A 15,039-nucleotide genomic window follows, 5' to 3' on the forward strand; every position below is an offset into this window, starting at 1 on the left:
TGTAATCTTATTTTTTTAGGTCCCATCTTAAGCCCGGAGGGTGGATTTTTCAAATTAAATTCTACCCGCAAATAAAATCTTGCCCCATGACTCATTTTAATTAGTGCATCTTTTTTTTTTTTTTTTTGCACTGTCCTTTAGGTTATTTGACGGTACACAGACTGACACTCCATCATTTTTCCACTCATTTAAATATTTTGAAATAAACGTTTCCTGCCATTGGGGCCCGGGATCACCGCTCCAATGTGAATAAGCGTTCCAATATGTTGCTGCTGAGAAGCAGATTCCACTGAGAGTTATTGGTTTTCCCAAGGCAAAAGGCTGATGCACATGCAGCAGTTGGCTGAGAGGGGAGCCTCGTGAATGATGTAACCCAGAGAAATATCAGCAATCTGGGAAAGCTGCTGTCTTTTCTTCTCCCTCTCTCTCCTCCTCGATCTTATCAACTTCTTGTTTCTCCCTCCCTACTGTGACTCTCAAGGCTCGCGGTCCCTTCCCCCTTCTCTTACTCCTCATCGCATCTGTTTGTCCTCAGATACACCCGCTCCCCTCATTTTAAGAAGCCTCCCTCCGTTCTCTCTTCTGTCCGTCCGGTTTTTCTATTCATCGTCTTTTATTCCTTCATATCTCTGTTCCTCTGTCACTTACCTCATTAAGCTTTTCGGTTTCACACAAAATGTCTTTGCTCTCTCTCCCCTTTCCTTCCTTTCTTCCTTATTTCCTCCTCACTTCTCCTCCTTCACTCGCCGGGAAATGCAAGATTGAGGAAGAGTGAAAGGAGAGATGAGATTGAAAGGAGGACGGGAACCTGAAAAGGGTGGATCGAAGAAGGAGGGCCATGGTAAAGAGCAGAGGGAGGGGAAGCAAGGAGATGATCAAAGAAAAGGAGACTCCAGAGAGAGTTCCTGAATTAAATGGAAGATTAAATCGAATTAATATTGAATTGAACGAAAGAGAGAGAAACTGGCGAAGAAAGCGGGAGTGAGAGAGAGAGACAGGTGGGTTTCAAAAAAATGGCTCACGTGACAGTTTTACGCTGCGTATCAAAAAAAAAAAGAAGCTTTCCCCTTCTCGCAAGAGCATCCCCAATACATTTTGTCTAGGAGGAAGATTAACTTAGTTTTATTAGTTTTACGCACCAGTGACTTTTAAATTAAAAATGCTGCCTAATGAAATCTTTATTTGCAGGAAATTATATGTAAGCCACCTCCAACCTTCTTTCAGGAGCACGATATCCGCTATTGAATGGAAAATCTGCAGATGATGCAGGCAACAAAATTACCTCGACCACTGAAGCACTGCATTCCCCACAAAGCGTGTGCAGCGACTGCCAAATTTCACTGGCAACTGTCATATATTTACTAGCCAAGCCTACTTGCTAATGTAGCTGGTGTCGTAAGAAGAAAAGAAAAAAAAAAGAAACTATGCCAGTTTTGTCAGACTTTAACTGGACATTTCTATTATTCTGTCCAGACCCCCTGCAGTTTACTCTGAGAGTTTGACCAGACGTTGGAGGGATTTATGAGGAAACTGGTGTTTTTCATATCAGCCACAAAGCAAACAGCATGCCTGAGCTTTCATGAAAATGGCCCATTTTTTTTTTTTGTAGCAAATTCCAGGAAATGTATCATCCCTACGACTGAATTTGAAAAAGGGTCCCTCTCAGCTTTGTAAAACTCGAGGACTTTTTCAGCTTTCACCTGCAGATTGCTTTAGTTTGCTAGCCCAAAGCTTTTAATGAAGCTCAGAGCATCAACAGATGCCTTTTTAGCAAAAGCTAACAGCTGTTTTTTTGAAAAAAAAATAAAATAAAATAAATAAAGAAAAGAAAAAAAAAAGACCCTAGTCTAATACCCCCTCCTCTCCAAACAGGCACAAGATGACAGGATTAGCTGCTCATCATCGCATAACAGAAGCTAAACTGCTACACAAAGGGCCTGGTTTATTAAGATGCCTCATAGAGTGGGTGAAATCGCATGCAAATAGGATTGTGTGCATGAGAGGTCATGTTAACACATTGATAAGGGTAACTTTTCTGGACTCTGTATAACATTTCACAGCATTTTGCTAAATAAAGAAGAATTTGGTAAATGAGAAAAAAAAAATTGTGTTTATATAGACTGAAAAAAAATTAAAGCAGTTAAAAAAAATAAAACCTACCGAACAGATTTAAAAAATAAAATGTCATGTTAAAGTTGCGTTGAGCCAGTTGATAAACTGTGTCTCTTCACAATAACAGGAGCATCAACTTTGCTGAATTCTGAGCTGCTCGACGCATCTCCGAAAGTGTTGAAAGCAGATCCTTAAATAAAGCAGACGTTTTGGAGGCAGTAAATGAAATGCGACATAACCTAAATCTATTAGCGAGTGATTGAAAAAAATGAGACTTTGCATTTACAAGTTGCCCACTGTAAATTTCCAACCTTCATTTTTTAAGTGTTGACCAAAATTACGTTTTGCATTTGAGGTTATATGAAGAATGACGTCCTTGATCGTAGGAAAGCAATAGCAGTTTGGATGCATCACCCTCTGTGGGTCCCTGAGCCACAGCCTTTAACCCCCAGAATGCACCACAAAGGGAATCTGGTTTCAAAATGCTTTCGGGGATAGCATATGTTGTTAGCTTCAAGTTTGAAGCTTGCAAACAGTAAATCATGAGCTTTGTGTATAGCGGCCCTGTGCCCTGGTCTCAGCAGCGAGCAATAACTGAGCCATGCAGGGGCAACCAAAGGAGTCATGTTTCTCAAAGGAGAACAAAGTTCAGCTGCGCTGCCAGACGGGCTACAAACTTGTTTTTACTGCCTCTCTGTTGAAAGAAACTTCCCCGAGCTATCTCCTCAGCAGCCAACTTAAGAAGACTATCTTTTGTGCTGGGTATTTCCCAGGGGTGGACATGTGTAACTCTCAGTGAAAACATTTCAGTACCCTTCAAAGGTTCTTGCGGGACGATTCCCAGCAACGTTTTTAGTATTCAATCTCAAAGCGATTTGGAATTTATAAGTCCTTCACAATCAATCATCGCGCTCAGATTGACAGCAGGCGAACCCTGGAGATGTCAACCTGCCTGGAATAACCGTATCTCTCTCTTTATGTCTGCATCTTCACTCTTCTCTCTCTTCCTCTTTTCTCCTCGCCTCGCTTCACCCTCTTTTTTACCGGCTAACAATCGGCCACGTAACCCCCAGCAGGCCTGGAACTGCCTTTGTTTTTATTTCCCTCTTATGCCACATAGATTCTGTTTCATCACATACATGAGCTTTTTTTTTTTCCTTTTAACCCATCCTTCCTCTATTCTGTTCATTTGTTTCCATTTTGCCCTGCCACAACTTACTTGATGACATTGGGGAGCGCCGGTCGCTTCGGCCATCAGATAACAATGTCTTTGATCAATATATTCTGTTCCTGCTCAACAGCACACAAGCGTGCCTCTGTGCGTAAATCGCCCGTTTGTGTGTGTATGTGTGTGTGAGCGTCTTCACCGGTGTGTGTGTCTTTTAAGGCATATCTCTCTGGGATCAGCATGTGGTTGAGCACTGAGCTTTTAATACCCCTGCTTAAGCTATAGGGGCCCCGATCGCCTGCTCTCCGTCACTCATTAAGATTTTAATACAATCCAACTGAAAAACCATCTAAGACAACATTGCTATGCATGGAGAGAAGAGAGATAATCAGGAAAGAAAACAAAAGAAGGAAGGAGGCAGCAGAGAAAAGGAGAGCTGGACAGTGGAGGAAAACTGAGAGATTGGAGATTTCGATGGAAACGAGGGGCTGAGAGATAAAGAGGAAATGAAGCATTTTCTCAGAGACACTTGGCAGTCACACTTACTTGAAACATTTTCCAGAAATGCTGACAGTCTTAAAATGGTATATTAGCAGAGAAAATGTCATGAAGTCTTAAGGGATTGCTTTAATACAGTCAGAAGAAGCACATTTTGACTACACTTCGATGAAGCCCAACGACTGACGAGCCGAATTGACTGTGAAAAGCCAGTGAACGCCTTATTGGAAGATAGATGGAACAGTAGCACATCCAAGCTTTAACTGTGAATGATCAAAATAATAAAATACAGGTAGGTGCATGCCCTGGGAGTTTTACTTAAATGTAAAAATAAATAAATAAAAGAGTCACTTGATTCAAATATGAATAGAGAAATGCATTTAAAAGTGACACTTCATTGTGGAATCGGCTGCATTGTGCGACTTTTGGATCCAGTCTCAAATCATTGTGTAGTATGAATTGCCTGAAATAAATGCAGTGAAAAGCTCTTACCTGTCAAAAAAAAGCACTTTCATGATAAATAACTTCAGAAATATGCCTGCAATTTATTTTACTCAACGAGGACGTTTCAAACCCAAACAACCTTCCATGCTCATTTCAAGGAAGTATGAGATCAGAGCCAATTTTGATTTCTGTTTTTTTGGAAGTAAGGAAACAAATACATACACTAATTTAGACACTGATTTCCACCTGCAATCCAAAAATGCATATTTGAGGCTAATTGGCAGTGAACTCCAGTTGCCAAGGTGTGAATGTGCATGATTGTCGGTTTTTGTCCTCAAGGGCAGGATTGTATGAAGCGGCGGACTCTGTCAGATGGATTCATATAGAATCGTGTTTGTTGTCAGAGTTTGATGAGATTGGGGGAAGAAAGAAAAAAGTACAATACATGGCTTGGCTAGACTAATACCGCATACTTGACTTAAATGAAAATAATATCGTTACTGTTTGAAATGTGGCGTGAGCTGAGGTGCTAAACAGGAGTGTGATAATTCACCACAGCTTATTCCGTGATTGGAATGTCTTCATTACACTTATATTATGCTCAGTTATGAAATTTGTGCTTTAGTTAAATAAATATTAGTGTGTATCATTAATTCTAAGTTGTTGGAAGGGACAACCTGAAAAACATCCTCCCATCTGGTTTATTCACAAATTGCGCCCTGCTCATAAGTTTTATGCAATTAAATTTTTAATGCCGTAAAATTACATTTTTATTGCCACTCCAGAGTTTATAGTGCAGCTGTATTGTTTTTTTTTTTTTTTTGTTTATTTTCTTCCCTCATGTTGTTAAAACTTTGCCCTGTGCTCGGAGGAGGCCTGCTATCATACTGTATGTTTTGCCCTGGTGCCTTTCCTGACATTGCGTGACATTTTCTCAGGCCGTGTGAGACTGAAAATGGGTGTCTCACCCTTAAAGTGTGAAAGTTGCCAACCCCGATGTGGCAGCGTTTATTCGTGGAGTATTCAGGCTATTCAGTGTTACTCCTGGTCAAAAAACACGTTTAACGAAGTGAACTGAAAATAGCGTACGACAAAATGCCCTATTTTTGTTTTCTGCTTTTCGTTGGGAAGATGTGGAGGAAGAGTGAGCTGTGATTCACGGTTATGAATATTGGAGTGTTTCCACGTCAGTTTAGCAGCTTCACTCACTTCACTTTTACTGCTAATTACTCGCAAAGCAAACATGTTTAAAATAAACTAGATGAGGTGTCATACACTATATGCCCAGTTTAGATGCGGAAGTGGTGAGATTTTTGATGTACAGACATGACAGAAAAAAACAAAGGTTTTTTTTTTTTTAGTCCATTGTTTTTTATGCCTTTTTGTGTTTGTGTCCATCATTTGTCATTATTATCGGATGAGTTCAGGGAGAATGTGATGGCACGGCTGTATATGCTCTTGTTATTCCAGCGCTGGCAGCTTAAATACGAATGTGTCACAGTCTTCTATTTGTATTTATTTAATTATTATCCGTGCAGTGGGGGCAGGGCTGTGGTGAGGCAGCTTTAGTCATGATGATCAAATGAATGCGACTAACAATGCTGGCAGGTCTTCATGACGGTTGGCTGCATATGTAACTCACGGTGGAGGCTGAATGTCACGTCGCTCTTCAAATCAACAAATGGCCGCACGCGGCCCTGGGCGTTTGACATTTCTTTTCTTTTCCGCGATGAGATTCGGCGTGCTTGAAAGTTAAGAAAAGTGGGATGCAGGGGCAGGCGGGCGCCAAAGAGCTCGCACAAACAGAAAGGTCTGACTCCCGCTGTGAGGCTCTGACCTGCAACACGAGATATAATAGAGTGTAAGGCAGAGAAAAGAACAGTGGTCGGTCTGAAACAAAGCCTTGTTCTGTTGTATTCTTTCTTTTTTTTTTTTTATCATCTTCAACCCTCCCGGTGTTCTCCGAGCGCGCCGGCTGTCCATGTGTGTCACAGAGTGTGGTCATGTAATTATCGCGTTTCGCTCAGGTTACTTCCGTGTCGCCACCCGTTCAAACCGGATGCCGTTTGATCAGCGCGCTCAACCCGTCTGTCTCCGACTCCTCGCGCGGCATCAAAGAGCGCCAGCCGCTTTCCCGCGTGTGTTGCAAGCCTGCCGCAGTTTGTCACACGACACTAACTCAGCCTCTACAGGACAGCTGATAAAATAGCTGATGACTGTGAAGGAGGATCTGCAGATGAATGTGAGCAGATCGGGACTCCTCAGCGAGTCGTAATGAGACGGAGGAGCGCCATGAATAACGGATCGCAGCGGGACGGGGACGCGCTTTCGGGACTTTGTTAGGCGGCGAATGGAACGGCTCCATGTGGACCACGAACAAAAAGACGCTGAATCGACTTTCCCTTGAAACCTGTCACATTTGGGTGAAGAATAATTACGGACTCGACTTGTTTGACAATGATCCTCTTTTCATCCGTCTATCTCTCCGCGCTTAAATCCCAGCACATTACACACATACACACACACACATACCAAACAAAGGAAAACTATCACTGATTCGTGGTAGAGAAAAGTTTCTAGTAACTCCCCTTTTGTCTCAGAACATCCACACAATACATTAAGGGCACCTTGACAAGTGTGTCACACACAAACCAGCAGCAGCAGCAATCAAACTTCAACTTAGTGCGCACCGTCTATATGACCTTTAGGTACTCCGCAGTCATTAATTGATTGAGAGTTGCAGAGCGTAATCAAACAGATTTTATCTCTGTACGCATTGCAACTCAATTAGATGTTGCCCTTTAACTTTTAACAGTATATCGAGGTTTGATACAAACAATGCAGTGATATTAATGAATACATTTCTGCTTATTGGTATACAGTAAGTATGTATTTCTAACAATGATTCCACAGCATCACTGGGATGCCGGTTCTGCTGACACTGTTGATGATAATGATGATTGTAATAATGGGAGTGGAGCCGAGCGGGAAGGGAAATTACTCCAAATAGTTCTCTGCGTTCTTCGTATAGTCCTCATTATTTTCCGGCCATATCCTGGTCACAGCGTCGTTTCATGAAGTATTCTTGTATTTTAATAATCAGCAGGGTCAGCAGAGAGCTCTTGCTTTTATTTAGTGATTTAGTTATTTAAAGTTGCATCAAGAAAATTGCATGTATATTTTATTTTATGTCTTTTTCATCTATGGTCTTGTTTCCTCTCAGCCCTGAACATTTACTGGTTAAAGTGTTTCTCGAAAACCCACAGCCAGAATAGACCCCCGGGCGGGTCGTCACTCCATTGCACATTCACACCTAAGGCAAGGCAATTTAAAATCACCAATTAGCCTTAAATATATGTCTTGGGTTGTGGGGAGAAACCAGAGTACTGGAAAGGACGCTCGCACAAAGCTCAACTGTCCAGCTGGAGCGATTGTTGCAATGAGGTGAGAGTGCTCGGAAATTACACCTTGTTTGGAGGCGGACGGTGCCAGGGAGAGGAATCTCTGCTCAAGGTGTTTGGTCAGTTTTAAGATTTGCACTTAGCTATCAAAAAAAAGAACATGGGCATTTCTACCTTCACCGTTCAGCTCCATGGATTCTGACAAATATCTTTCCACCAGACTCTCCTCTCATCTCAATGTTAGGCTCATTTCTCCATTTTCTCCTCTGTCCATCCTCAGTTTGCCTTTGGTCGTATTTCACTCTGCTTTTAGAAATCCATCCCCATCTTTGACTCGAGTGTAACCCATTTCGAGTACAATAAGTGTCAGTGTTGAGTCTCTGAAACTGCGTAGTGATGCTCTGGATCAGAAATGACATTGGTTTGTTGTTTATTACTCTGAAGTGGACTTTGTTGTAAGAAAAGGTTCTTGCAAATTCAGAACAAGGAACAAAATGTACAAAGGCTTGAAACCTTGGAGCCGCAGCATTGACTGTAAAGCATCTCTCCATCACTTTGGCTATTATACTGTGCGGCTATTTTGAGTGTCCCTACGGGGATAGTATACATCCTCCATTAAGATACCAAGAAACCAACTCTCTCTCTTGCTCTCTCTCTCTCTCTCTCTCTCGCTCTCTCACTCTCCTACTTGTTACTTGCTTAAGTTCAATTGGAGCTTCTTCTTCTTTTTTTATTTTTCTCCATTCAACAATTTTTTTAAACAAACAGTGACCCGAATTCAGTGACATTTGTTTGGCGATTTTGTCATGGAAAATATGGAAAATTCAAATTAACCTTCTGCGGCTTCTTTAAAATCATTGCCGAGAAGAGCTGTTAGCGTTGGGCACCTCCAGAGATGTTGACTTCATTTTAACCCTTGACATTTATCTGTAATTGTGACTCACAGTAAACACACTGACACATCCACACACACACACACACACACACACACACACACACACACTTGGTCTTTTTAAGGCCCAGTGGTCTAATGTGAGCTGTCAGCTCTGCCACATTGTTTTGACTTATAAGGAATGAAGCTGGAGGGTGGATGCATTTATGTGTGTGTCCTCCTTTATGTGCAAATAACTGCTTGTGTGTGTGTGTGTGTGTGTGTGTTTTCTGTCAGGAGAACAGATTTGACACAGTCTGATCCACATGCACATTCTGTGGGTTGAGCACGTGCACGTCATCACATTTGATGGAATCATTTTAAATACTGAACATAATGCACGGAGATGGTCTTTTTTTTTTTTTTCCTCGCACTTTTTATGTTGTTTCCCTTGTGCTGTAAAAAGATTCCGACAGCCTCCCCCCCCACAACATACACTCAAACAAAAGCTCCACATATACATTACACACGCCCACACACAAACATCCGCTCTCATGCCTATGAGGCAGATTATCTGAGATTGTTGATCAATGTTTCAAAGGGATTGTCAGTCAGCCTTCACAATCGGTAAAAGAAATCACATGTGCACACCCACTGCAATAATCTTCTTCATCTGTGTATCTCCTCGCTCTTTCCCGTCTTTCCAGTAACATCCTTTGAATATTGCACAGTCACCTCGAATAGAGTTCTCCTACTTTTTTCTTTCTTTTTGTTTTTTTGCGGGAATATTCACTCCACGTTGCTCTTCATGCTAATTTTCTCTATTTCAATATAGCACAGAGGGCGAAAAATACCTCCGTCGTGAAATTGTATGTGTGTTATACGTTCATCTCTTCAGTGTTTTTTTGGAATGAGAAGAGAAGAGAAACTATATTGTGTGTTCTTAGTTTGGTCTTTTACTTTCAAATTACTCAAATTCAAACGTTATTGGCATTTACTTACATTCTGAGCAAATTTTATGCTCATGCGGATGATGAAATATATGTAAACCTCTCTTGTGTATCTGAGGGTGTATATGTCTGTGTGTGTGTGTGTGTGTGTGTGGTGGGAGTGGTGAGCGGGAGGAACAGTAAGTGAGAAAAACACTCGCGAATTCTCGAACGAGGGTGGGAAAATCTGGACCATGTCAAAGTGTCAGGGAGCCTCGCTCGCCTCCTCTAAAACAGCAACCTTCGGTTTGCCCGTGAGCGGAGCTCTTAACCATCAAATGCTTCAGTCAAAGTTTTGCGACGGGATCCAATTACAAGAAAACCGTGCTTGTCCTGGTGGAGCCCCCGGGTCTGAATATGTTTGGCTGTTTTAAAATCAAGCAGGGATTTGGTGTGTGAGGGCATGCATGTTGAGCAACAGCCTTCATGGGGCGAGCAGCACTTTAAAAAGAAGATGTGGGAAAAAAAAAAAAAAGAAAAAAAACGAGGTCAGGGGGAAGAAAGAGGAGCCTAGGTGCGGAGGAAGCGGCCGCTGTGATTTTGATTTTGCGCTCACAAAGCAAACTGACTTTTATGATACAAGTAGAAGTAGAGTCTTTATCTCACACCGTCACTCTTTTAGTCCGTCTCTCTGGTACTCTCATCATAGCAGCGGCGGCCTTTCGCTATCTCAGTAGCTATCTGTAATGGGCACAATGTTCAAAGCAAGGCGCTGGTGTTTGTGTCTGGCTGGGAAGTGTCTCGGGCGTGTGTGTGTGTGTGTGTGTGTGCGCGCGTGTGCGTATCCATGTAAAAACGTCTCTTCCATATCCACGTAGTCTCTCTCCTTCACATGCTCTCGCACTGTTTCAGCCTCAAGAGTCGTCGAATCTCCCTTCCAGTCAATTCAAGCTGTTTTCGTGTCTAGCACCCTGCCACGCTGCAGGCGATGTGCTCGTGTATCTGGTCTTGGGCTGGCGGAGGAGTCTGCATTTTTATGTGGAAGTTCATGTGTTTTGCGTCGAGGTTTGAGGCTCCGGTGTGACTGATGCCTGCGGAGCACAGAAGGAGCAGAATTCCGCTTCACTGTCTTTGATGTGCGTAGATCCACACCAGGCTAAACGGTGCACGTGTGATCCAGCAAAAAAAATGGAGGTTTGTGTGCAACATCAAAGTGTTGAAGCTGTTCATTAACATTTCAGAATGTATTTAAACTATAAATGTGATTTCACGGTTCCACTAAAGGATCGACATATGTGTTGACATTTCTCATCACAGCAGCTCTACAAACTTAATCTATATAAAGATTTTGTCAAGATAACCTGAACTATGTTAGCTATTTTTTTTCCCTTTCTTTATTCCAGTGTGTTGGATTTCTTCAGGCGAAATTCAACTTGCAGCCTTACTTTTCGCACAGATTTTCCTTAATGTCCACGTGTAAGCATTGGCATAGCACTGCCTACAATGACACAAAAACATATCTGCTTTCTCCTCTTTATATTGAAAGTAACTTTCAAAGTAAAGTTACTTCTTTTGACCTCTGGAGATCAAGAGTTAGTGAGATGATTTGGTGGTGAAATGTATTAAAGCTGAATAGGTTGACAAAATGCAGAGGTCCAGAGTTGAATGACTTCTTATTTCCATTCTACAAATTAAAATGGATGGATGAAAGGTAATATTCAGTTGTAATTACTGTATAATTCTAATAAAGAAAATGAATTTACAAAAAACAAAAAAGAAAAAAACAAATGTTTGTCTTAATGCTATCAGAAATATCAATATGTTATCGTGTTGTTATTCTATACACGGCATAAAGTTAATAAATTATCAAAAGGAATCGACAATTGCGGTCAAAACAACATTAACAATAGTTGGCAGTACAATTCAGGACAGTTTCAAATGGTTGTTCCAAACATCATCTGGAAATCAAACCACAGATCCTTTGTCAGTGCAGGCTGACTCACACTTCTGTCTCCCCTTTCCCCTTGTTTTTAAGAAATGGAAAACAGAAATAGCATAAATGTTTTTTTAAGAATTCAGGGATTTAATGATGGTATGATTTTCTCATGTCTGTCTAATACTTCACAGTTTTCCTGTGTGTAAATTCATGAAGATTTCTTATGAAATCCTCTTCAACTTGACTTTTAATGATTGGTTTGGTTTCCTCACGTGCCGTAATCGGCATTCTCAATGCAATATTTAAGAAATAACAACAGAATAGCAGCTTTGTTGTGTAAGTTGAGCTTAAAAGCATGCAGTTTTCCTGGAGGTTAGTACAGCATCACAATTAATTTCAGCTCATTGTTCAGCTTTCCAATTATCTTCTACTTCAGTAGATGTTCACTATAAGCTAAAGAGCCTGATATTCCTGCAGGAGTTTACCAGAAGCCACAAAAAAAAAGAAAAGAAAACCAATAATACCGAAGCTTAAATTAATATGACGATTGCAACTTCACCAAATGAGTTATAAAATTGCTCTGATCCTGCTGCATCCCGATAAGTACTTCTTATATTTGCTGCACGAAGCACGACAATGATCGGCTGCACGTCATAAGCATTATTTTCCAACTTGTTCAAACAGTCATTCTCAGTCTCTGAAGGTGACTTTATGTGAAGCAGCATTACTCCACCTGGAGAGTCATTTTGTTTATCAGGCTTTCTTTTTGAAATTATTACCTGCGTTATGGAAATAATTTGAATAAACTCAGTCATGTATAACAAACTCTCATTGTTCCAGGCTTTGCACCGTCATTTTAACAATAATAATAATGGCCTTGGGTGCTTTTTTTTCCCAGAAACATTTCGAATTCAGTCGCTTTAACATCATTCAAAATCGTCTGTTCGGTGTCACGAGGTGCAAACATTAACACAGTTGCAAAATCTCATTATCTCAAGCGCCATGTTGAAATTATTCACAAAGCATCAGATTAAAATAAAAAAAGTGGTTAATGATCCTGATGTTTTAGCAGATTTCATTAGAATTGGGTTTTGATGGGGGCGTACAGTGAGATATAGTATGGCATTAAATAATGCCATTGTCATTTAGAGGTTTGCGATGCCTAATTGCTGGTTTTGATTTTCCAGGCTGTAGCGTGTTGAGGTGTGTTTAGGGCACAGTTACATTTAGGTAGATAAAAGCACGATATAGCTTCAGCTTATTCTTTGATTATATGCTTCCCAGGTGCTTCATTTTAAACTAAAATGTCAATAATATTAGATAAATGTATGAAGCAGTGGTTAACACTCTCATCTCATGCCAAGATTTCCCCCATTTCATTCCAGGCTCTTACACCTCAATGTGTGAATTTTGCTTAAGGACTTGAATATTTGTTGTGCATTTCAAAGATGATTGACATGTTTAAAAAAACAAAAAACATGTTGAGGATGAAGCTACCAGGCAAGAAGTGAAGGAGGAGGTTAGGGAGGATGGTGGATGCAGTGGGGAACGACATGCAGCTGGGCAGTGTGAGGAAAGAAAATACAGAAGACAGACTCTTCTGGTTCTTCTGCTGTTTTCCTGTTAAAGGAAAACAGCAGAAGAATCAGAAGAGTCTTCAACGGTGTGTTAAGGCATCACATATACAGCTGTGAACTGGTATAGTTTAATCATTCATTGATATACATTCAAGCCTTTTGTCAAAGCAGAAAAATCCATCATTTCCACTTTAAATAACAAATATGTCATCTCACATTTGGAACAGTGTTTTTTTCCCTGCAGCAGGAAGCGGAATGCACCCAAAACAGGTGTTTCCACGCAGGTGTGGTTTTTGACTTAATGAAGTAAATCAAACTAACTGCTTTATTAAACAATCAATTATCCCATCATTCCCTCCCGTATGCCATCACGGTCATCGCACCACAATCGGCCCGTGTCCAAATTCTCGACTTGACTCCCAATAATTTAAATGAGCGCATCCATCTCTGGGATGAAGGGAAGAAACGATGAGCTGAAGAGAGAGAGAGAGAGAGATGATGGATGTGTGTACAGAGGCGGCAGTGATGAACTCCTAGATGAATGGGATGAATGGGTTGATTGATGAATAGAAGAGGGGTTAACTCTTCATGAAAGGTGGGAATCCTGGATCAGTTGAATGGAATATTCCCTCTGCTCATCAGCTGACAGATGTCCTAACCTTTATTCTCTTTCAGTGTCGCAGCTCAATATTTATTTATTTTTTTTGAATATTCATTTAAAAAAAATGCATTTCACTGAACATCAGGCCACTTTGAAAGTGATTTTGTAAATCACGCTATGCTGAGCTGCCAAAAATATCAGCTAGAATCTGCAAAACAGGCTAATAATAAATCTAACCTTTTCGTTTTAAAGTTTTATAAGTCCATCATCTATCCATTTTCTGACCCGCCTGTCCTCTTCAGCATGGTGGGGTGCTGGAGTGAATCCCAGCTTTATATGGGTGAGGGCAGGGTCCACCCTGGACAGTCTGTCAGTCTGTCGCCGGGTCAACACAAACAAACAACCACTCACAGTCACACCTAGGGGCAATATAGAGTCACCAATTAACCTGACATGCATGTCTTTGGACTGTGACAGGAAGCAAGAGTGTCCGAAGGGAACCAATGCAAGAGTGTTCACCACTGTGCCTCCATGTAGCCCCGCCTTATTAGTCACTCTCTGAAATATGTGAAATTTGGAAATATTAACCCCTTTACTTTTTTAACTGGTGTCTACTGTACAGCAGGACATCAGGTCAGCTTAAACATATGGCTTGAAAAACACATTATAGAATGAAATCTATATATATGTGTGTGTGTGTGTGTGCATGTTTTGTTTTGTTTTGTTTTGTTTTTGTTTAACATGAATCAGATGGAAGGATGAATCAGACCTGAGACCAAACACATGGAAGTTTATTCTACATACTGTATATATTTATTCTATAATGGGAAGGGGGAAAAAAACCACCTCAGTCATTGGTTAGGACATTTTTTAAAAAGGATTTTCTTCACATCAGCTTTTGTTAGCTTATAACAGGAAAAGATGATGCACAAAACACCAACACCGACACACACAATAGTTGACCCTGAGAATTACACACACAAAAAAAAATATACCGTCATTTAAATATATCATGAAAATGGAGGCAAAAACATCCAGAATAACAGAACATTTCTACAGCGCACACACAAAAAACAGACATTTTCCCTAAATTGAAGCAGAAGTTTACTTTTAGCTTTTATTTGTTGTTTGAGTTTTGCAGTCACCTAAATATCAGGGTAACAGTGACAATGCTGAAATGACTCTGCTCCAACAGCTGCGCTGCATTCTTCTTCTTCTTCTTTTTCGTCTTAGTGTTTGGATGGTTGAATCTCGGAGATTGAATAGAATATGAGCGGTTATCTCTTTATTGATGAAGTGAGTCACCATCTCTATTTTCGAGTTGAATTTTTTTGCTCTTTTCTGCACTCTCCCATTCTACCTTTCTCTCTCTTACACACACACACACACACACACACACACATACACACGTGTGCTTGCAGACATATCATGTCCCTTGCTTCTTCCCTCTCGGTCTGTGTATCACCTCAGTGGATATAATAGTCATGCAGACAGTTAATGTC

The 15,039-nt window shown here is 40.8% G+C and overlaps 1 protein-coding gene and 1 long non-coding RNA gene across 2 annotated transcripts in view; one reads left to right on the forward strand and one right to left on the reverse strand.

The window, feature by feature from the left end:
- LOC115409809 (CUB and sushi domain-containing protein 3-like) overlaps positions 1–15,039 on the forward strand; it is a 160,823-nt gene that overhangs the window by 40,054 nt on the left and 105,730 nt on the right. The window lies entirely within an intron of this gene.
- LOC115409181 (uncharacterized) lies at positions 1,689–8,595 on the reverse strand. Its single transcript, XR_003933907.1, has 3 exons — positions 8,390–8,595; positions 5,466–5,479; positions 1,689–1,700 (listed from the first exon to the last, which is right to left on the reverse strand). It is a non-coding gene; the product is annotated as an uncharacterized LOC115409181 (long non-coding RNA).

The sequence above is a fragment of the Salarias fasciatus genome, chromosome 22 (assembly GCF_902148845.1).
Source record: "Salarias fasciatus chromosome 22, fSalaFa1.1, whole genome shotgun sequence".
Lineage (NCBI taxonomy): Eukaryota > Metazoa > Chordata > Actinopteri > Blenniiformes > Blenniidae > Salarias > Salarias fasciatus.